We start from the raw sequence: 21,531 nt of genomic DNA on the forward strand, positions 1-21,531 counted from the left end.
GCCGCGCATGCGCACTTCCTATGTGTGCGCCGGTTTTCCGTGAGTTGTAGCGACACATAGCAAGTGCGCATGCGTGGCTTACGATCTGTCCTGCTCCCTCTTCAAAGACGCAGCGGTCGCCGCCTCTCCACTCTCTCTCTTCCTCCTCCCCCCCCGAGCCGGATTTCGACCGCCCTTACAGGTTTTAAGTTGGGCACTGCTTCTCCTGCAGCACGGCGGCCCAAGTCGGATGGCAGCCCGAGTCGGATGTCGGCCGCGGCGGCCCGAGTCAAATGTCGGCCGCGGCGCGGCTGTCGGCGGCTGCAGGCTGCTGCAGCCAAACCCAGAAAACACATAAGTAGGGCATGGAGTTAAGAAGCAATGTATGGGGGGGAGGCAAATACTGCACAGGGAAGTGGGGTGGGAGGGAAATGCTGCAACACACGGAAACGGAGGGCAGAAAAGGGGTTGATGGACAGGGGAAGAGGTGCTGATAAACAGGGAGGGGGGGCAGAAAAATAAAGACAGGCCTACTGCTGGACAGGGGGAGCAGGGGGAGGTAAAACAAAGGGAGAAGGGCTTCTGCTGGATAAGGTGGGCAGTGATGGGGTGGTGGAGGACAAAGGGGAGGTAAAAGGAAGGGAGAATGGACAGGGGGAGCAGGCAAGGGGTGGTAGTGGACAGCCAAGAAAAAAAAAAAAAGAGACAGAAATACAGAAAGCGACTAAGGAGAGAGAAAAAAAAATAAAAACAGACACACACATATATATTCTAGCACCCGTTAATGTAACGTGCTATAAGACTAGTTGTTAGTATAAATACTTACAAAATTACAGCAGCAACGGTATAGCAGAAAAATATATTGTCAGTTCAGAATATGCAATGGAGAGAAGAACTTGCATCCATATGCTTAGCAGGGGGCTAGCAGTTCCCCATTTCTTTCCCCTAATATATATACATATATATATATCTACAGTATATATACAAATGTACAATGTCAACTGTCTTTCCCTATCACTAGCCTAACATCTAATATATAAAAATTAAAATAAAAGGTTGTACTTACAGTTTGTACAGTATTAATTCTGTACGGTCTCTGTGTGACTAGAAATATATTTTTTTGTGGAGTTTTGGCATCCAGTTACGGCACAAAAAGTGGACCACGATGATGGCACCCAGTCCCTGCCACAACTGGCACCCCCCCAAAAAAAACCCTCACACAGGAGCACCATCTGTCCAGCACCAAGGCTATCATATACCCCCTGAACGTGTTTCTCTTTGGAGTTCACTGGAACATCTAAAAAAATAAAATCCGTTAATCACGCAAGCGCGTGAAACCCAAGCATGATCACATCGGGGTCACCACTGAAGTAAAGGCTGCTTTATTTACCTCATTGGAATGACTACGAGACAGCATTGTATGCTCCAAAAACAGACAATATTTGTTTATTGTTAGTATAAACACTTACAAAATTACAGCAGCAAAGGCATAGCAGAAAAATATATTATCAGTTCAGAATATGCAATGGAGAGAAGAACTTGCACCCATATGCTTAGCAGGGGGCTAACAGTTCCCCGTAGCATAAGTAAGTGAATCTCTCTGGCTCTACCTGTGATGCACGTGTTTTTTTATACAGAGAAATTCTTCCTTTGTTCCAAAAAGCACATCCCCGAACTTTGGTCATGTACTTCCCTATTGGTACAAAAATGTATACCTAACTATTCCTCCCCCAGTCCACGCCTCTCTCACTCCCCCCCCAGGAGGGGGGGGGGGCCCTTGCAGAAACAGAGAATTCTTCATGAACTTTCTTCCTCCAGCTCTGAGATCCTTATCACCTTGCAGATGCTAATTTGTGGTTTTACAATTCTGTGCATCTTCAGGATGGCGTCCTTGTAGATAGTCTTATGCAGAAAGTTGGCAAGGGTGACCTCCAGCACCCCAGCTGTGCTGGATTCCCATAACATATTTCAGAGACAGGCAGGGATCCTTGCTCGTTATAAATGTTTTATATGTGAAGTCATACAGCACTGATAACATTTCAGCAGAACCTTGGAGAAGTATCCTCCAAGCAGGGAATTGAGACAGGAACTTTGCAGCACAAAGGCCAACTGGGTTAGCATTTCAAAGGATACATGTGTTCACAGACAGCAAGGTACAGGCTGGGCCTGGCTATGGGAAAATATAGGGCTGTATACTTCTCCTTCGTTATTTGCGGGGGATACGGGCAGAGCCGGACAGCGAATGGCGAAAAACCGTGATTATCCAGCTCTGACCCACCCCCAGCTCCCTGCCGTCTTCCCGGCCTTACCTGGTGGTCTAGAGGGCTTTCGGGGCAGGAGCGATCTTCCTACACTTCTGCCCCGTGCAGATCGCCATTAGGAAATGGCTGCTGTGAGTTCCCGTAGTCTCTCGAGACTACGACGGGAACTCCCTATAGCCATTTCCTCATGGCGATCTGCATGGGGCAGGAGCGTAGGAAGATCACTCCTGCCCTGAAAGCCCGCTACACCACCAGGTAAGGCTGGGAAGGCGGCAGGGAGGTAAAAAATATGGGTTTTTTAAATTTCCCCCTCCCCAGAAAAAAATCACGATTATGTGAAATTGCGAGTGCAGAAACCGCAAATGGGGAGGGGGAAGTGTAGTGTCCAGCATACACAAGTGAGGTCAGTATGTCCAGTTGATACATCTGTGTGTCCAGGTTATCCATCTCAGTGGACTGTAAGATTCTTTTCTACTTGAGATCTTCATGTACTTGAGATCTTCATGTTAGTAGGCAACTTTCTCACAAGCCATAGAAATGCCAAAACTAGCATTGTGCAAACTATATGACTTCCAATGCTGTGGAAGTATGACGTTTAGGGTTACCAGATGTCCGGGTTTTGAAAAGCTGGTGAGATTGGGGCCAGGGCGCATCTGCGCATACCCGGATGTGACGTGATGACATCGCACAACGTGCGCACCTGCGTGCGCCATCTTCACGTCGCATCTGCGCATGCACAGAGGCACTCTAGCCCCGGACCGAAGAGATGAGATTTGTGTGGGTCAGGCCCGGGGGCGGAACAGGGAGAGGCCACGTGTCCTCTTTAACCAGATGGAAAATCTGGTAACCCTAATGAAGTTTAGCCGTGTTCAATCCATGCAAGTTACTCCAGCATTTTTAGAAGTCCCATGCAGGGCATCCCTGCTGTTAGGGTTGTACCTGACTCTTCACACAGATCATTCCAATTGGCCAACCCAGTGACCAGTGAACTAGTTGATTCTTCTACAGTACTTTCATCTCCCTTTTTTGAAAGTAACATAACATAATAGCAGGGAGCTAGCAGTTCCCCGTAGCATAAGTAAGTGAATCTCTCTGGCTCTACCTGTGATGCACGTGTTTTTTTATACAGAGAAATTCTTCCTTTGTTCCAAAAAGCACATCCCCGAACTTTGGTCATGTACTTCCCTATTGGTACAAAAATGTATACCTAACTATTCCTCCCCCGGTCCACACCTCTCTCACTCCCCCCCCCCAGGAGGGGGGGCCCTTGCAGAAACACCCCAGGTGATAAAGGCCAGCAGCGTAACAGATTTTAAGAAAAAATGGGATACTCACGTGGGATCTTTAAGGGAGTAAATTCAGGGGGGGGGGATACTTGGAATGGGCAGACTTGGTGGGCTATAGCCCTTTTCTGCCGCTTTTTCTATGTTTCTATGTAATAACAGATTTCTAGACCACATAACCGTAAGTTCAATGCGGTTTACAAAAGATTATGCTATGAGGAAATACAATGTTGATGGAATGAAGATTTAGTTAGTCAAAAATTTGGAAAAGTCTTTAAAAGTTTTCGATAATGTTCATATGACATAGATCTGATCAATAGTGGATGAAAATCTTTGTCGTGAGAAACTGCCTGATAAGAAAGGCAGTGCCCAAGATGTCTCTTACCTTTTCAACCCTTTACGGAAGGGAACCTAAATAAGGCATTGGTTTTACTACTCCTCTCATTAGTCGTGATAACGAATCTTTCAGCATGATATAAAGGAGCAGCACCAAAAGCTACTTTGTAATATAAACAGCCCAATTTGAAAAATCACCCGGGCCTCCACCGGGAGCCAGTGCAACTCACAATAATAAGGAGTGACATGATCGTACTTCTTCAGGCCGTAGATCACTCTTACAGCTGTGTTTTGCACCAAAGCCAGTCTAGACAAATTTTTCTGAGTAGTCATCAAATATATAACATTACAATAATCTAAATTATTCAAAAGTAATGTCTGGACTAAGAAAGTAAAAGCGGTAGTGTCAAAGTAAGATCCACAGGGTATAATAACTCTGTGCTTAGGACCACCGCAAACCTAGACTCACACTGGCTATACAAGCGCAAATACTATTCAAATTCTACTGTCTATTATTCAAAGTAATGAATGGCACTGCCCCTACTTATCTAAACAATCACCTAAACTGGAACAAATCAACCAGACAAAGGAGAACTCAGACCCCATAATGGGTATAATGGGGCAGGGTTGGGCAGGCCTTAGGGCGAGGCTATGGATCCAGATTTTACGGAAGTAAAATCTGGTAACCCTATGTTTGACACTCCCAATCATTTTCAGATGTTGGCATCCATGCATGTTTCACAGCTTCAGCACCATTGCAGTGCAAAGTAGCTCTGCTCGGGTCAACCAGGGGTACAAAGACTGGCACAAATTGTAATTCTCATTCTGCACTTGTATATCAAAGCGCATTTCCCCATAGGAAATAATGGAAACTCAGACGATTCGTTCCACAACCCAAAAACTTTAATACAAAATACTATATGTACTTGTATTGCAAGACCTCGCTCAGTTAGAACAACCACTACACTCATGCAGCGTCAGAGAGAAAACCATCGGCTCAGTTGTGATGTGTGTATACTGAATGTACTTGTATTGCAAGGCATTGCTTGTATATCATGTTAAAATGTAATAAAATACAACAGATTATGAATAATTGGAAAAATTGGGATAGGCTGAATTATAGCTTTTGGTGGAACTCTTTGTGTCACTTATTCAAAATGGAAAGGATAATTGCCATGCAGCAGGGAAATTTTAAGAAATTTCAAGTTATTTGGGAGCCATTAACAATATACTGTAAAGATTAAAATTACTGCATAGAATAAATATTAATTTTTTCCCTTTTGTTCATAGACGTCCAGAGTGGGGGGGGGGAATATTTCATGATTTCTTTTGCTTATGAATAATTGTTGTGTATAAGGGAGGGGGAATATTTGATGAGAGTTCGAATTTGATGATATATTAAGTGATGTTAAAGTATAAAATGATTGTATTTTTTGTTACTCGTATTGTGAGTTTTAAAAATGAATAAAGATTTATTTTAAAAAAAACAACAACAAATGTTTTGCTTGTCTTGCAAAACACTTGCAAATCAAGTTACTTGCAATCCAAGGTTTTACTGTATCTTTTCTATAATGTAGCAAATTTACATAGAACTGTACATAATTTTGTAACTTCATGTAACAAAGCATTTCAACTCTTAGAATATTTGTAGAGAATATTTGGTTTCCACTATAGAATGACATGGGGACAAGTTTTGTAGCTGCCCCTGCCCCATTCCTGTAACTTTTGCCTTAACTGCACAAGCCTCGAACACTTATGACTTTAAAGTGTATGAAGCTTGTGCGGATGAGGATGACGAAATGGGTTGGGAACTGGCTTGGAGGTAGGCTTCAGAGGGTAGTGGTGAACGGCACCTCCTCCGAAATGACGGAGGTAATCAGTGGAGTGCCGCAGGGCTCGGTCCTGGGCCCGATCCTATCCAACATCTTTATAAGAGACTTGGCAGAAGGGCTGCAAGGTAAAATAACATTATTCGCCGATGATGCCAAACTAAGCAATGTAGTGGGCAAAAGCACAACAGACATAAATTCAATGTCCGACAACATGATGCACGACCTACTCCTACTGGAGCGCTGGTCTAGGTCCTGGCAACTCAGCTTCAATGCCAAAAAATGCAAAGTCATGCACCTGGGCAGCCAAAATCCATGCAAGACTTACACCCTTAATGGCGAGATCCTAACAAGAACTGAAGCAGAACGAGACTTAGAGGTGATCGTCAGTGAGAACATGAAGACTGCCAATCAAGTGGATCAAGCTTCATCCAAGGCAAGGCAAATCATAGGTTGCATACGCAGGAGTTTCATCAGCCGTAAGCCTGAAGTCATTATGCCATTGTATAGATCCATGGTGAGGCCCCACCTGGAATACTGTGTGCAATTCTGGAGGCCGCATTACTGTAAGGATGTGCTGAGACTGGAGTCGGTCCAGAGAATGGCCACCCAGATGGTCTCGGGACTCAAGGATCTCCCGTACGAGGAACGGCTGGATAAGTTGCAGCAGTACTCACTCGAGGAACGCAGACTTCAGGGTGACATGATCGAGACATTCAAGTATCTCACGGGCCGCATCGAGGTGGAAGAAGATATCTTCTTTTTCAAGGGTCCCGCGGCAACAAGGGGGCATCCGTGGAAAATCAGGGGCGGGAAACTGCACAGGGACACCAGGAAATGATTTTTCACTGAAAGGGTGGTTGATCGCTGGAATAGTCTTCCACTTCAGGTGATTGAGGCCAGCAGCGTGCCTGATTTTAAGGCCAAATGGGATAGACATGTGGGATCTATTCACAGAGAAAGGTAGGGGAAGGTCATTGGGGTGGGCAGACTAGATGGGCCGTGGCCCTTATCTGCCGTCTATTTCTATGTTTCTATGAACTTGCAAGAATGGGGCAGAAAGAGAACTCGCCAGGATGGGAAAATGAGTTCCACCTTCCCCTTCAAGGTAGAAGAGATCCCAGCAGATGTTGACATGGTAGCTAACAACTGCTGGTATATCAAATTGCAAATTTGAAAACTTGGAACACTAAGCTCTGTTAATGATAAGAACATAGAAACATAAACCAATATAGGGACAGACTGAAGGTCCATCAAGTCTAGTATCCTGTTTCCAACGGTGGCCAATACAGGTCCAAGTACTTAGCAAAATCACAAGTAAAACAGATTTTGTGCTGCTCATTCCAAAAGTAAGCGGCGGATTTTCCCAAGTCCATCTAACAGAACAAAATCAATTCCGAACAAACGTAAGGAAGTTCTTCATCACTCAGAGAGTGGTGGAAAACTGGAACGCTCTTCCAGAGGCTGTTATAGGGGGAAATACCTCCAGGGATTCAAGATAAAGTTAGACAAGTTCCTGCTGAACCAGAACGTACGCAGGTAAAGCTAGTCTCAGTTAGGACACTGGTCTTTGACGCGTGAGCAGACTGCAGGGCACGATGGATCACTGGTCTTACCCAGAAGAGGCAATTCTTATGTTCTAATTTTTCTAACAGCTCTGGTCTTATCGTTACAGATATGTACTTATGATTTGACATACATTAATGTCAACAGCTGCTTTTCCAACAGTGATAACATATCTCAGAGGAAAGGAGACTATAGATCCTGGGTTAGATGAGAAGGATATAGGATGTGTCCTATTGGCCTTTTCTGGTCACAATCAAAGTGGTATACTTATTATTGACAGGTGCTCATTCTGTACCCAAGCCAATGGAGGGCAATTTTACTCGGCTGCACTAACAGGGGGCTGCAGTAGGATTGAACCTGGCAGGGTGATGAAATGAGAGGGAGATGCTGAACATGGAGGGGGCTAGGGGAGGAGTGGTGAGATGTTAAATGTCTAAGGAATTGGGTATGTTTAGGGGACAAAGGGAAGATGTTGACCACTTAGAGAGGGGGTAGGAAGGGAAAGAGCTACTAGCCATCTTGGAGCAGTTAGAGAAAAAGGGGAGACCCTGGCCACCTGGGAAGGGGTAGGAAAGGAAGTGGAGATGCTGCTCAGGAGGGGGTGGATTGGGAAGGGAAGGGAGATATTTAACACTTTGAGGGAAGAGGACATGTTGAACTCTAGGAAATAGGCAAGGGAAGTGGAGATAAGATGTTAGACACCTTGAGAGTAGGGAAGTGGAGATGCTGGACTATGGGGAGGGATAAGGAAGGGAAGGGGAGATGCTGGAAATCTGGTGGGCAGGGAGGTAAGAAGATGCTGAACCACCTTGGGGGTGGGGGAACGCAGTAGCTGAAGACTTGCCTAGGGCATCAGATTCCTTTGAGCTGGTCCTAGTTGGTCCAGTGATCAAAGGGACTAGTCCAGGCAACCCCAAGTTAGGAAAATGGACCCAATAGTTATTGTTTCAGAAATGTAAGACTTGATGTATTTCCTTACATCTGTGATAGGTCAGTTGTTTCATTTGTGCTTAGATATCCAGTAAACATAGGGTTACCAGACGTCAGGATTTACCTGTACATGTCCGGGTATCTGGACGGCTTTTCAAAACCAGGCACTTTGTCCGGGATTTTAAAAGCTTCCAGCTTGGGACCGCTTTGGGATGGCATCCGCACCTGCGTGAATGCAATGCGGTAATGTCATGGGTATGATGTCATTGCGTCACACCTGTGCATGTGCGGATGCCCTCCTGACACAGCTCCGGGCACAAGAACAGGTTGAGGGGGTGGGGCTGGGGGTGGGGGGTGAGGCTGGGGCGTGACTTGGGCAGAATGGAGCGAGGCTGGCTGGAACTCTGCAGGCCTGGGGGTCAGGGTCATGGATCCGGATTTTACAGTAGTAAAAATCTGGTAACCTTAAGATTACAGGCCTTAATACAGGATGGAGAAAATAAAGTCCCTTTTGAGTCAAACTCTATTTCTATCCATTTTTTAAAAGTGGTTAAAGAAATTCTGGAGCCTTCCTTAACACAATTTCTAGAGTCCACTTGAAATGAAAACAAATCTGGCCTGAGAAGTCTAAACTGACTGGATAAGCAACAGAAAGTATTTTTAACGCCGTAAAAAAAGGATTTTTATTTTTTCAGCTTTTGACTGTAAAGACACATTTGCAAAATCAGACATGGCCTCTATGCAAGTGTAAAGGACCTCGGAGCACAGCAAAAGCAGCTTTCAGAGGCCTGGCACGTAGCATGTTGGGCTGACTAGGTTTTTGTCTCTCTGCCAGCTTTGCTGGGGACCGCCCTGACTGTGTAACCTGGTAGCTCAGAAAAATGACACGAGAGCTACTTCAGCCTGTCAAGCAGCAGATAAATAAATCAAACCCACAGCAATAACATTTTCAAGGCTCACCTTCCCCCCCCCCCCCCCATCCCCGGGGCTCTCGGTCTACACAGAATCAGTTCTTTGCTAGCTGGCACAATAATCCCCCTCTCCAGTCTCGTTTACACGGATTAATCATGTAAGTGGGAGAGAGGATGAGCAGGACAAGTCCAGAAGAGCGAGAAAAAGATCTATTACTGCAGAGCCAGGATTTACAGTGAAATATATAAAGCACTTAGGATAATTTTTTAGACTGAAAAAGTAGCTTGGCTCTATTTAACTGATTTTATTTATGTTTTAGGCCTCAGGGAAGGGTAGGCAGGAGGGGCAAAGCCTCTTTCTCAGCATCTCAGGCTTTTGGTTGAGATTTTAACATACTCCCCCCTCTACAAAACCGTGAAAGTGTTTTTTAGCGCAGGCTGGCACGCTGAATGCTCTGCTCCCAACGCTCATTAAAAAAAATGGAGGTTAAAAAAAACAAAAAAACCCATCCTTTGTAGAGTCAAGAACTCAATGAGCATCGGGAGCAGCGCGGGCCATTCAGCGCGGCTCTCTGTGCTCTCTCTGCGCTAAAAACCGCTAGCAGGGATTCGCAGAAGAGGAGGTTAGTATTGTCAACCACTTTGATTCTAGTTTTGAAAGGCAGTATATCAAGATGAGTAAACTATACCAAAACTCAATTCCCCACCCTTAGGGCTTCCATATTTGGAGCACATTTCAAGTTTTATTAAAAATTTTTTGATCGCTTTACATAAAATTCTAAGCGATTTACAGTTGATTCAGAACACTGCTGCAAAATTGATTTTTGGGAAACCTAAATTTGACCACGTGACTCCGCTGCTCCAGAGTCTTCATTGGCTCCCGGTTTATTTCAGAGTTCAATTTAAGTGTGTTTGGGTGGCTTTTAAAATTCTATCCTCTCATTCCTTTATCATGGAATGTTTATAGATTCTCTTTTTCAAGAGGCAACCAACAATTTAAATTATCCCTTCCTTCCAGGAAAGGGATTAAAGGAGTTAAGATTTTCAGTCAATCTTTGAGTTTTAAATTTTCACAACTTTGGAATGATCTTCCATCTTTTCAAAGAGGTTCTGGTTCGCTTCAAGTTTTTCACAAATCTTTAAAAAACGTTTTCTTTGCTAAACATTTTAAAAATTGATCTTCTTGAATTTTCCTTTAATTTATTGTTCTTATCAGTTTAAGTTAATTATTGTAAACCGAGCTGAGCTTTCGTAGAATGATGACTCGGTATATAAAGCCAAGCATTAGATTACACATTAGATTAGGAGAGAGTGTGGCACAATGGTTAAAAGCTACAGCCTCAGCACCCTGTGATTGTGGGTTCAAACCCACGCTGCTCCTTGTGACCCTGGGCAAGTCACTTAATCCCCTCATGGCCCTGGGTACATTAGATAGATTGTGAGCCCACCGGGACAGACAAAGAAAAATGCTTGAGTACCTGGATAAACCCATGTAAACTGTTCTAAGCTCTCCTGGGAGAATGGTATAGAAAACTGAATTAAATAAAAATAAAATTAGATTAGATTAAAATAAGGGGAAAACAAATAATCGTGTCAAAATATGTCAAAAGACAGAGACGTCGGTTAGAAACTGAAACATAGGGAAAAGGGAGAACTACAATTTGAAAGTAAAGCAACAGAGAAGGGTGACATGAGAGGTAATGGGAAAGGCGCCAGGACAAAGGCGCGCCCAGACAATTGAGCGCAGCACGGAGGCGCGCGCCGCTCTAAATTACTGTTTTTAGGGCTCCGATGGGGGGGCGTGGGGGGAAACCCCCCACTTTACTTAATAGACATCGTGCCGCGTTGTGGGGGCGTTGTGGGGGGTGTGGGGGGTTGTAACCCCCCACATTTTACTGAAAACATAACTTTTTCCCTGTTTTTAGGGAAAAAGTTCAGTTTACAGTAAAATGTGAAGGGTTACAACCCCCCAAACCCCCCCATAATGCCGGCACAATGTCTATTAAGTAAACTGGGGGGGGGGTCCCCAACAAAACCCCCCGTTGGAGCCCCTAAAAACTGTAATTTTGTGCGGCGCGCGCCTTCGCGCTGCGCTCAATTGTCAGCGCGCGCTTTTGTCTTTCACGCCATTTTCTATGAACCAATGGGAAAACCTTTGAAGAAAAGAGAGGATTGATGATTTCATACAGCGGAGGAATATCTGAGTTAGGATTTAAAAGCATCTTCAAAAAGAAAAGCACTTTAGAGATCCCTTGAATTTGTCAATGCTTTTTTCTTCCAGGGAGGGTGGGAGCAGGAGTGGGGGGGGGGATATATCTTTTGTTTTGTTTTTTTATTATTCCTGATGGTAATGATGGATGGGGAAAGGGATTTTTATCTTTTGTACATATACTGATTGATTATAAGTTCTTGGTTGATTATCATTATTTGTATACTAGTGTTTAAGCCCATTACATTAACGGGTGCTAGAAAGCAGCCCCCTTTCCCTCTCCCTCCTCCAGTTCCTCCCTGACTTTCTCTCCGTGGCCCCCTTCTGTCTCCCCTCCCCCAAGCAAAGCTGTCTGCCTCCCAACACACCCCTCCCCCCAAAGGCCGCGAAGCAGAGTGTTTAGAGTGCTGCGGCTGCTGGAAGTTGCTGCCCGACGCCCGGTTCCTATGGCCTGATCAATGGGCGCCTCCCTCCTCCTCCTCCCCCCCGTCATGGCTCCCCATGTCCCAGCTCTCTCAGTGAGTGAAGGTGGCTGCCGCTGCCGGCCCAGCGCCCGCAGCCGCAGCCACGCCGTCATGGTGTTCCAGAATCGAGAGGCGGGAGGAGGAGAGGAGCGCGAGCGGAGCCGCAGCGCTCACAGGACCGAGCGCTCGAGAGGGAGATGGCTGGAGTTCGCAGAGGATCCACCTCCTTTGGCGGTGAGTGACAGCGAGGGAGGAGTTTGTGTTCTGGCCTGCCTCCGTGTTCGAAAATCGAATTCGGCATGGAGGCACACCTCACGGCACCAGGAATCACGGAGTTTCAAGAGCGCATGCACGCTCTAGGGTTTTATTATTATTGATAAATTGTATTGCACTTTTTGTTGGCATTATAAACTAAATAAAGTTAAAAAAAAAAAAAAAAAGGCGGGAAGGGAGTTCCATATAAGGGGTGCTGTTATGGAAAACGATGTGTTACGGTGTGTTTTGATTACTTTCAACGAGGGAACTGTGAGTAGATTTTGAGAGGCGGAACGTAACAGGCGAGATGAAGTGTGCGGTCTGAGAAGCTTATCGATGAAGCTGGGAGCATTTGTCATTTGAACTTTAAATGTTAAGAGCGCTGTTTTATATGTAATTCTGTGTGCAGTTGGTAACGAGTGGGCCTTTTTCAGAAGAAGGGTGACATGGTCAAATTTCCTGGAATTAGTGATAATCTTAATGTATTGTATTATTTGTAGGTGCCAGAAGGGGGAAGGCACCTCACAAATGCAGATACATGGCCCCGCCCTGTCTCAATCCCCGCCCAGTTATGCCTTAAGTCCCACCCCATTCCGCCCCTAGCCCTGTCCCCTCAAAGCCTCATCTTCTTCCCCGAGCTCCGGCCGGGTCTGGAGGGTCTCAAGCATGCGCGGATGTGTGTGACGTCGTCGGCGCAGGCTCAGAGGCCCTCCAGATGCGGCCGGAGCTCGTCAGGGCTTTCCAAAACCCGGACAAACTGCTGGGTTTTGGAAAGTCCAGTTGGGAACCCGGACAGTCCTCTAAAAAGAGAGCATGTCTGGGTTTTCCCAGACGTCTGGTAACCCTACTCATCCTGCCTCAAACCTGCAACCATGCATGTCATTCCTGTCTGCTCCTTGCTCTTTCTTTTGAAAGTCCCAGGCTACTAGCTTTAGGGAATAAAGTGTTGGTTTATAGCACTCAGCCCACCTCTGTCTCACAGATCTCTTGAGACAAACATGGCTAGCTCAAATAGCTTATTTTTGTTGGCCGGCATGGCTAGAGTGTAGAAAATTGCAATAACCACTCTGAAGTAGCTGAGGCCAGGCTATGTATCTGAAGGCGCTGAGAGGCCCAATTCATTCACTCTTGCAAAATAAATTCTGGACTGAGAGCAAGTGTTATGCATTTTAACGGCATTTCAGCCAGCCCTGAATATAGTCAGGGTGGGGGGAGCAGTGATGGGTACTGCTGTGAAACTGGGAGGCTCCATTCCTGGGGGTCCAGCTTGCTGCCGTGCCTCACACACGCACTGTGGCTTTCTTTGGCTATGAGAATAGAGCAGGTTCCAGGGACAACATAGGTTTTTTTTTAGAAGTACAGCTAGAGCCAGTAGTAATATCACTAGAAAACTCTGTATCCATGGCATATTACACAATATTTTCAGACTGTATATGCCAGGGAATAATATCCATCTCAGAAATCCAGCCATCCCCAAGATAATGTTATCAAGTTTCCCAGCATTTCAGCAAATAGAGCTTCCAGCAAGCTACAAAAAAAAGACCACTGAAGACAGAATTTAGCAGATTTGATAAGTTTATGTTCATTAAAAGATTTAGGGGGGAAGTTATAAACATGGACCACCTTTTAGAGGGGTTATTTTTACCATAAGTCATGCTATTATCCCGTAACCCGTTCTGAGCTTGTTGGGGAGAGCAAATTAAATAAATAAATATTTTAGCCCAGGACTGAATACAATTGGACCATTGCTAAAATGACTTGTGGTAAAGTAACCTATTTTTCATAGTAGCCCATGTCCCTCCTTAGGGCCCCTTTTACAAAGCCGCAGTAGCCGTGGCTTTGTGTGAAGAGTTTCAGTCTCCGATAACCAGACCTGAGATTGTGACGTCATAATGCCTCATTCCACCAATGGCTATGAGCCAGCTTCATCAGTGATGTCACAATGGCTTGATTGTTCTATACTTGGCTCACTTTTATTAACACAGATCAATGGTTTTATTTCTAGAGCTTTTTTTCTTTAATTAAGGGGGAAGTTATCAATGTGGGCTTCAATGTTATTTTATTGTTAACCCCTGTTATTTGTAATTAGATCTTGTTGTATAAAATGGGTCCTGTGCTAAAACTGAAAACCTTTTTGATATAGCGTTCAATCCTTAACCATACTCTTCTGCCCTCCAATCCAGCCAGCAGATTAACTGTTCCCCTTAACTGTATCCATGACATCCTGTTTGTCTGTCTTGTCTGTTTAGATTGTAAGCTCTTTCGAGCAGGGACTGTCTTTTTGTGTCTCTGTACAGCTCTGTAAGCCATTGTGACATCACTGATGAAGCTGGCTCATAGCCATTGGTGGAATGAGGCATTATGACGTCACAATCTCAGGTCTGGTTACCGGAGACTGAAACTCTTCACACAAAGCCACGGCTACTGCGGCTTTGTAAAAGGGGCCCTAAGGAGGGTAATGCTATAGAAATAATTCATAGTAGTAGTGTGAAGAGTTTCGGTCTTTGGGAAGCAGAGTTGAGATTGTGATGTCATAATGCCTCATTCCACCAACAACAGCCAACCTCATCAGTGATGTCACAATGGCTTGATTGTCCTGTACTCCCCTCTGCCCTCCAACCCAGCCAGAAAATTAACCGTTTCCCTTAACTGTATCCATGACATCCTGTTTGTCTGTCTTGGCTGTTTAGATTGTAAGCTCTTTCGAGCAGGGACTGTCTTCTTTGTGTCTCTGTACAGCGCTGCGTGCGTCTGGTAACGCTATAGAAATAATTCATAGCAGTAGTAGTTAGTGGTAAAATAACACCTCTTAATGGTAGCTGACATTGATAATGTCCTCCTTTAGTATACTGCTGAGCTAAGGCAGGTCAACAATAAAAAATGAAAAATGAAAGAATCCCATTAAGAGATGGGAAAGAATACCCACGCTTTTAGAAATACAGACCCCCCCCCCCAACAAATAAACAAAACAATCCACAGCTCACATATACTTTCAAGTACCTATCTGACCTTAAAATTGACAAATCATAAGCATAATTTAAAATATATATATATATATATATATGGGAGCAATTAGATTGTAATATACTACTCCTTTGAGTGAGTAAATCGACCATCAAGAGACTGAAGACTTTCTAGAAAAAGAAACATAGAAACATGGAGGCAGATGAAGGCCAAATGGCCCATCCAGTCTGCCCATCCACAGCACAGGAAACATTGCAAAACACTGCTGTTCGCTTCCTAACCTACTACTAATGATTTCTATAGCACTGCTAGACGGTTCATAGACAGTAACGCGGAAGACAAAGGTGCGCGCTGACAACTGAGCGCAAAATGGAGGCGCGCGCCGAAGAAAAAGACTGTTTTTAGGGGCTGCGATGGGGGGTTTTGTTGGGGAGCCCCCCCCACTTTACTTAAAATATATCGCGGCGGCGTTGGGGGGGTTTGGGGGGTTGTAACCCCCCACATTTTAGTGAAAACGTAACTTTTTCCCTAAAAACAGGGAAAAAGTGAAGTTTTCAGTAAAATGTGGGGGGTTACAACCCCCCCTAACCCCCCACAACGCCCCACAACACGGCGCGATCTGTATTAAGTAAAGTGGGGGGTTCCCCCCCCACACTCCCCGTCGTAGCCCCTAAAAACAGTCTTTTTCTTCGGTGCGCGCCTCCGCGCTGCGCTCAGTGGTCTGCTCGCGCCTTTGTCCCGGCGTGCTTTTGACCTGACACCCTGCTAGACATACGCAACGCTGTACATTAATCCCTGCTTGATATAGCTTACAATCTAATTAACCCTTTATTTGGCACCGTTGCTCAGAAGCAATATGTGCTTCTATGGCTCTTATGGGAGATCTGCATCTCCAAATGCCTGTTACTTGGCACTGTCGCTCTCGTTCAACATCGAGTTACGTAAAGCAGCCTTTTCACCATCTACCAATTAAAGGGTTTAAACAAATAGGATAGAAAAAACATACTACTGTAATTTAGAAATCTAAAATGCATTCAAACAAACATGTTACTCCCTTGTTGAAACAATATCACTGGCTTCCGGTAGCTTACTCCAAAGCACTCTTACTTGCTTTCATGGCTTTTAGGCAGATTTTCTCTATCTTTCCTCCTTGACTAAACCTTATTCACCCACTTGTGTCCTCAGGTCTTTAAAGGACCACTGAATGGTCTTATCAGGACCACGGCAAGACCAATTAGAGTCCACTCGTGAATGTGCCTTCTTTTTGTAGCTCCGTTCCTATAGAATAACTTGCCCGTACACTTATATGTGGACGGATCGTTTAGAAAATTCAAGGCTCTCACATTATGCCCCTCCCCTTATGACATGCACCTATGATGTGCTCCTATAAGTCACGCCTATGACTGACGGTCATGCGCAAGCGCACATCCACGCCTCTTTACGTGGACTATTCTGTGCATTTGTCAGCCGCTTTCTCCAACGGCTGATCGGATGGGATTTCCGCAGGCCTCCGTGAACCTCATTTGCGCGTGAAGTTGTTTGAACATCAATCGTCGTTTTCAAATTGGACAATTTACAGTGACCCTTCGAATTTTAATAGTGATTTTAGAGTATCTGGGCCTGAATCTTATGGTTTTGCAAATAGCAATTAGCAGCATTACAAGGACAATTTTTGTAAAACCACTTAGAAATCTGATAAGCGGGATAACAAATTTTTATAAAAACTTGGGAAAAAAAACTTGAAAAGCTGGAGTCTCCAGACAGTTCAAAGAGCAGAATTCAGGCCCAGCACCTTAACTTAACAGCCAACAAGATCGGTGGCGTAGCAAGGGTGAGAGGTGCCCGGGGCGGTGGCACCCCTCCCCACCCTCTTCTCCGCTCCCCCCACCTCCACACACTCCTTCCCCGCCCCCTCCTGCTATGTGTGCACCACTTCCCTTTCCCCGTACCTCTGTAACGTTCATGGCGCATTCAGGAACCCCCAAGCTACTGTCGCGCCAGTGTTGGCTCTTCCTCTGACATCACTTCCTAGATGCGGGTCCAGGAAGTGATGTCAGAGGAAGAGCCGTCATTGGCGTGACAGCAGCTTGGGGGTTGCTGCTCGTGCCAGGAACGTTACAGAGGTACGGGGGAAGGGAAGCGGCATGCAAGCGCGGTAGTGGGGGAGTGAAGGAGGGGCGGAGAGGAGGACAGGTGGCTCCGCCCTCACCATGACGACACCCAGGGCAGACCCCCCCCCACTCCCCTCACTAAGTCCCTGGATAAGATAGATGGATTCAAATGACATAACAGGCCCATTCATTCAGGGGACACTAAAAAAACACACGAACATACGAACTGCAATTTATGAGACTTGCGTTTCCAAAAATAGAAACCAGATTTGAATAATGAAAATAAAATGAGTCTGAGAAATTTAAACTGCTTTTTTTTTTCCTGACTGTGCCAAATGCTGCCTTGAGGCTACTTCAACATTGACATAGAGGAACAAAATGTCCGCTTGACACCTGAAATATACAACCATCTAACATATGGTTTATAATTACCCTTATTTTCTGTTGTGGAATCTTGCCATCTAGACATTATGTCATTTTTCTACCTCACACTTGTGTCTTCCACATCTATTGAAAGGGAATCCTTTCAGTCCCAGGTAAAATTCCATGGTGCTTGCTAGCTTCATCTGGAATTTCAAGGAAATCTAGGACCACCAGGATGGTGGTGGTGGTGGTGGAGGGATTGGAATCCAGAGGTCCTTATGATGTCATGATAAGGATTAAGGAGCAAAACAAACAGGCCCAAAGATCCCATTTGGCATCTTTTCAGAGAAAGTAGAGGGCAGTAGGCATTTGCGGACTATCCCTTCTTTAAAAGTAATAGGTACTAGAAAATCTACCATTTTTTTCGGTTATAGCACACCAGCTTTGGAACAATTTACCAATTTACTTACGTGGTGAATCCTCATTAGAAAAATTTTAAAGTTCAATAAAATGTCACTTGTATAAAGACGCATTTGAGACATAGATAGGATAACTCATCTATTATTAATCCTTATGCTCAAATACCTAATCTTAATCAGACCTTATATATAGGTCACAATCTCCCCTACCCTCTCCTTTAGGCTTAGCCATATTTTTAAAATTATTCTTCATTACCCTTCGGCTGTTTTTTTCCCTAAATGTACCTTTATCTTTTTTAAAAGACTGTAGTTCACCTCTCTTTCCTTTTGTATCGATAATTATTTGTATGTATACATTGTACGTTTATTTGTATAAGAACATAAGAAGAACATAAGAAGTTGCCTCCGCTGAGGCAGACCATAGGTCCATCCTGCCCAGTGGTCCGCTCCCGCGGCGGCCCATCAGGCCCATTGCCTGAGTAGTGGTCTATACCTATCTATACCCCTCAATCCCTTTTTCTTCCAGAAATATATCCAAACCTTCTTTGAAACCATATAATGTGTTCCTGTCTACCACATCCTGTCTACCAATTGTTTTATTTTTGTCTCCCAGTTTTAAATTGTCATGTGCATTGAAGTACTTGACGTTGCATGTACAACAAACTTTTAATAAACTTGAAACTTGTTTGGGCCTAGAAAGTCAAAACATGGCTTTCTAAAGCTGGTAAACTTAATTCCTGATGTGAAGCTAGCTTTGTCCATCTTTTAAATAGGTGGGCCCAGACCTAGACCACCTTAAGCCTCAAGCATTAAGGGTAGATATTACATGCAGCATTGATATCTACTGAGTACAGAATAGACTATTGTAACTCCAACTATCTAAGTCTAACCAAGAAAAGTCTTCAAAGACTTCAGCGGATCCAGGACACTGCGGCTAGGTTGATCTTCACAAAAAGTAAATTCGATCATGTTTCCCCGCTTCTGTCAAAACTTCACTGGCTTCTAGTGATTTCTAGGGTTCAATTTAAATGTACCTGCCTAACATTCAAGACCCTATATGGCATTCTTCCTGCCCTAATTCCACTATCTTGGAATTCTTCGACACCTGACATTACCAGATCCACTCAAAAACTTAAACTATCTTTCCCCTCGTTAAAAGGCATCATCTATGCAGGAAAATTAGGGAAATCTCTTTTCTTCAAAATCACTGAGCTTTGGAATAACCTTCCTGCCCTGCTACGGAATCTGGTCTCTTTCCAATTATTCCGAAAGCATCTGAAACCTGGCTTTTCTCAAAAATGTAAAACTCACTACCCTCTTTATAATCACTAATTCTTATTATGTTTTTCCCTCATTTATTAAAAGTACCTGTAAACTGTGCCGAGCTCTATCTTAATGAAGAGGATGCGGTATATAAACTTAAGGTTTAGTTTAGTTTAGTTTAGTTTACATAATTATAAAAATGTAAGTGATATGCATGCATGTTTGTATAATGGTCGGAAATGCTAACACGCATACAAATACCACTTATAGGACACAACCAACACCTATCAATACATATGTTCAAGAGCTGCATTACTGGCCCTAACTTTTAATCCACAGACCTTTAATCTCATTTGGGAATTCCAGATATTCTGAATATTTTATTCCAGTCATTGTGTTTTCCTGTGACATTCTTTTATATCTTTCAATTTTGATTTTGAATTGTATTCTGCATGGACGGGCTGTATGTCCCTTAAGCAGTTAAGCAAATCTAACAAAAACCTGAACCTGAAAACCTGAAAATTCAGGTAATCTCTGTCATGACATGAGACGAAAGCTATACATACTGCGTGGAAAGCAAGTGAATATGGAGCCTATTCTATCAAGAAAACTATGACTACCACTGTTTCTTTAGTGCTCCAGATCCAATCCGGGCCTTGATTTTATAATAACGATTCATCCCTCCAATAAGGCTCGACTCGGTTAACAAAATATTCACAGGACATGAAAAGGTATTAGATAAAGCCTCGTCCTCTATAATCGTTAGTTTAAAGTAGAGGAATCAGTCAGAAATTTCTGGGGGGAAAAAAAAAGGTTTTCAATACTTTGCAAAAGATTAATAAGTGAGAAAGAAGTCTAACTTCTGAAGGGAGTTCGTTCCAAATTTCTTGCAAACAAAAAGACAAAAGATCGGTTGATTTTTGGAACAGGGAGATGGAGTGGTAGCTTGCTTCATCCACTCCACGCGTCAACCTGGTGTGGTGCAAAAAAAAAAAAAAAAATCAAGAAGGGTATTACAACAAGGACGAAAGAAGTTATCCTGCCATTGTATCGGGCGATGGTGCGCCCGCATCTGGAATACTGCGTCCAATATTGGTCGCCGTACCTTAAGAAGGTTATGGCAATACTCAAGAGGGTATAGAGGAGAGCGACATGTTTGATAAAAGGGATGGAAAACCTCTCATACACTGAGAGATTGGAGAAACTGGGTCTCTTTTCCCTGGAGAAGAGGAGACTTAGAGGGGATATGATAGAGACTTATAAGATCATGAAGGGCACAGAGAGAGTAGAGAGGGACAGATTCTTCAAACTTTCAGAAAATAAAAAAACAAGAGGACATTCGGAAAAGTTGAAAGGGGACAGATTCAAAACGAATGCTAGGAAGTTCTTCTTTACCCAACGTGTGGTGGACACCTGGAATGCACTTCCAGAGGACGTTATAGGGCAGAGTACAGTACTTGGGTTTAAGAAAGGATTGGACAATTTCCTGCTGGAAAAGGGGATAGAAGGGTATAGATAGAGGTTTACTGCACAGGTCCTGGACCTGTTGGGCCGCCGCGTGAGCGAACTGCTGGGCACGATGGACCTCAGGTCTGACCCAGCGGAGGCATTGCTTATGTTCTTATGTTCTTATGACACAAGATGGGCAAAAGTTGCCTATAGTTTTGATTCCCTTAACAGTAGGAAAGGCAAGTTTGTATTTCCGAGTTCTCCTAAAATTAGATAGTTCTCGGGAATTAAAAAAGAGGAACCAAGGGAGAGATAAATCCCATACAAGATTTTAAATATCACACTAACGCATTTAGGGGTCCTTTTACTAAGGCGCTAGCCGTTTTAGTGCAGCTAAACGCCAACGCGTCCATAGACTAGCGCACCTTAGTAAAAGGACCCCTGGAATTAGATTCGCCATAACTTAATAGCAAATTTCTAGACTGCATAACCATAAGTTCAATGCGGTTAACAAAAGATTATGCTATGAGAAAATGCAGGAATAATGTCATGTACAGAAATCTAATTGATCAAGAATTTGGAAAAAAAGAAAAGTTTTCAAAAGTTGTTCATAAGATGTGGATCTAATCAATAATGGATGGAAATCTTTATCATAATAAGCTGCTTGGTAAGAAAGACAATGCCCATATTTCTTACTTTTACAACCCTTAGCTGAAGGGAACGTAAATAGGGCATGAGATTTTCTACTCTTCTCATGCGCCACGATAACAAATCTGTTGACAAGATATAATGGGGCAACACCAACAGCAACTTTATAGTATAGGCATCCCAACTTAAAGATCACCCGAGCCAATGCATCTCACAATAATAGGGGATAACGTGGTCCTACTTCCTCAGACCATAAATCATTCTTACTGCTGTATCTTGAACCAGGGTCAG

General features: G+C 44.0%; 1 protein-coding gene across 2 annotated transcripts in view; it reads right to left on the reverse strand.

Moving 5' to 3' along the window:
* The window catches only part of LOC117364491 (SPARC-related modular calcium-binding protein 1-like), an 84,967-nt gene that overhangs the window by 41,081 nt on the left and 22,355 nt on the right, over positions 1 to 21,531 (reverse strand). Inside the window, exon 2 of one of the 2 annotated variants that reach the window (XM_033953714.1) lies at positions 1,046 to 1,276. The exons of the other annotated variant lie outside the window; for it this stretch is intronic. The gene's annotated coding sequence lies outside the window, so the exon portion shown is untranslated. The remainder of the gene's footprint in view (positions 1 to 1,045; positions 1,277 to 21,531) is intronic. 2 annotated transcript variants of the gene reach the window in all.

The sequence above is a fragment of the Geotrypetes seraphini genome, chromosome 8 (assembly GCF_902459505.1).
Source record: "Geotrypetes seraphini chromosome 8, aGeoSer1.1, whole genome shotgun sequence".
In the NCBI taxonomy this organism is placed as follows: Eukaryota; Metazoa; Chordata; class Amphibia; order Gymnophiona; family Dermophiidae; genus Geotrypetes; species Geotrypetes seraphini.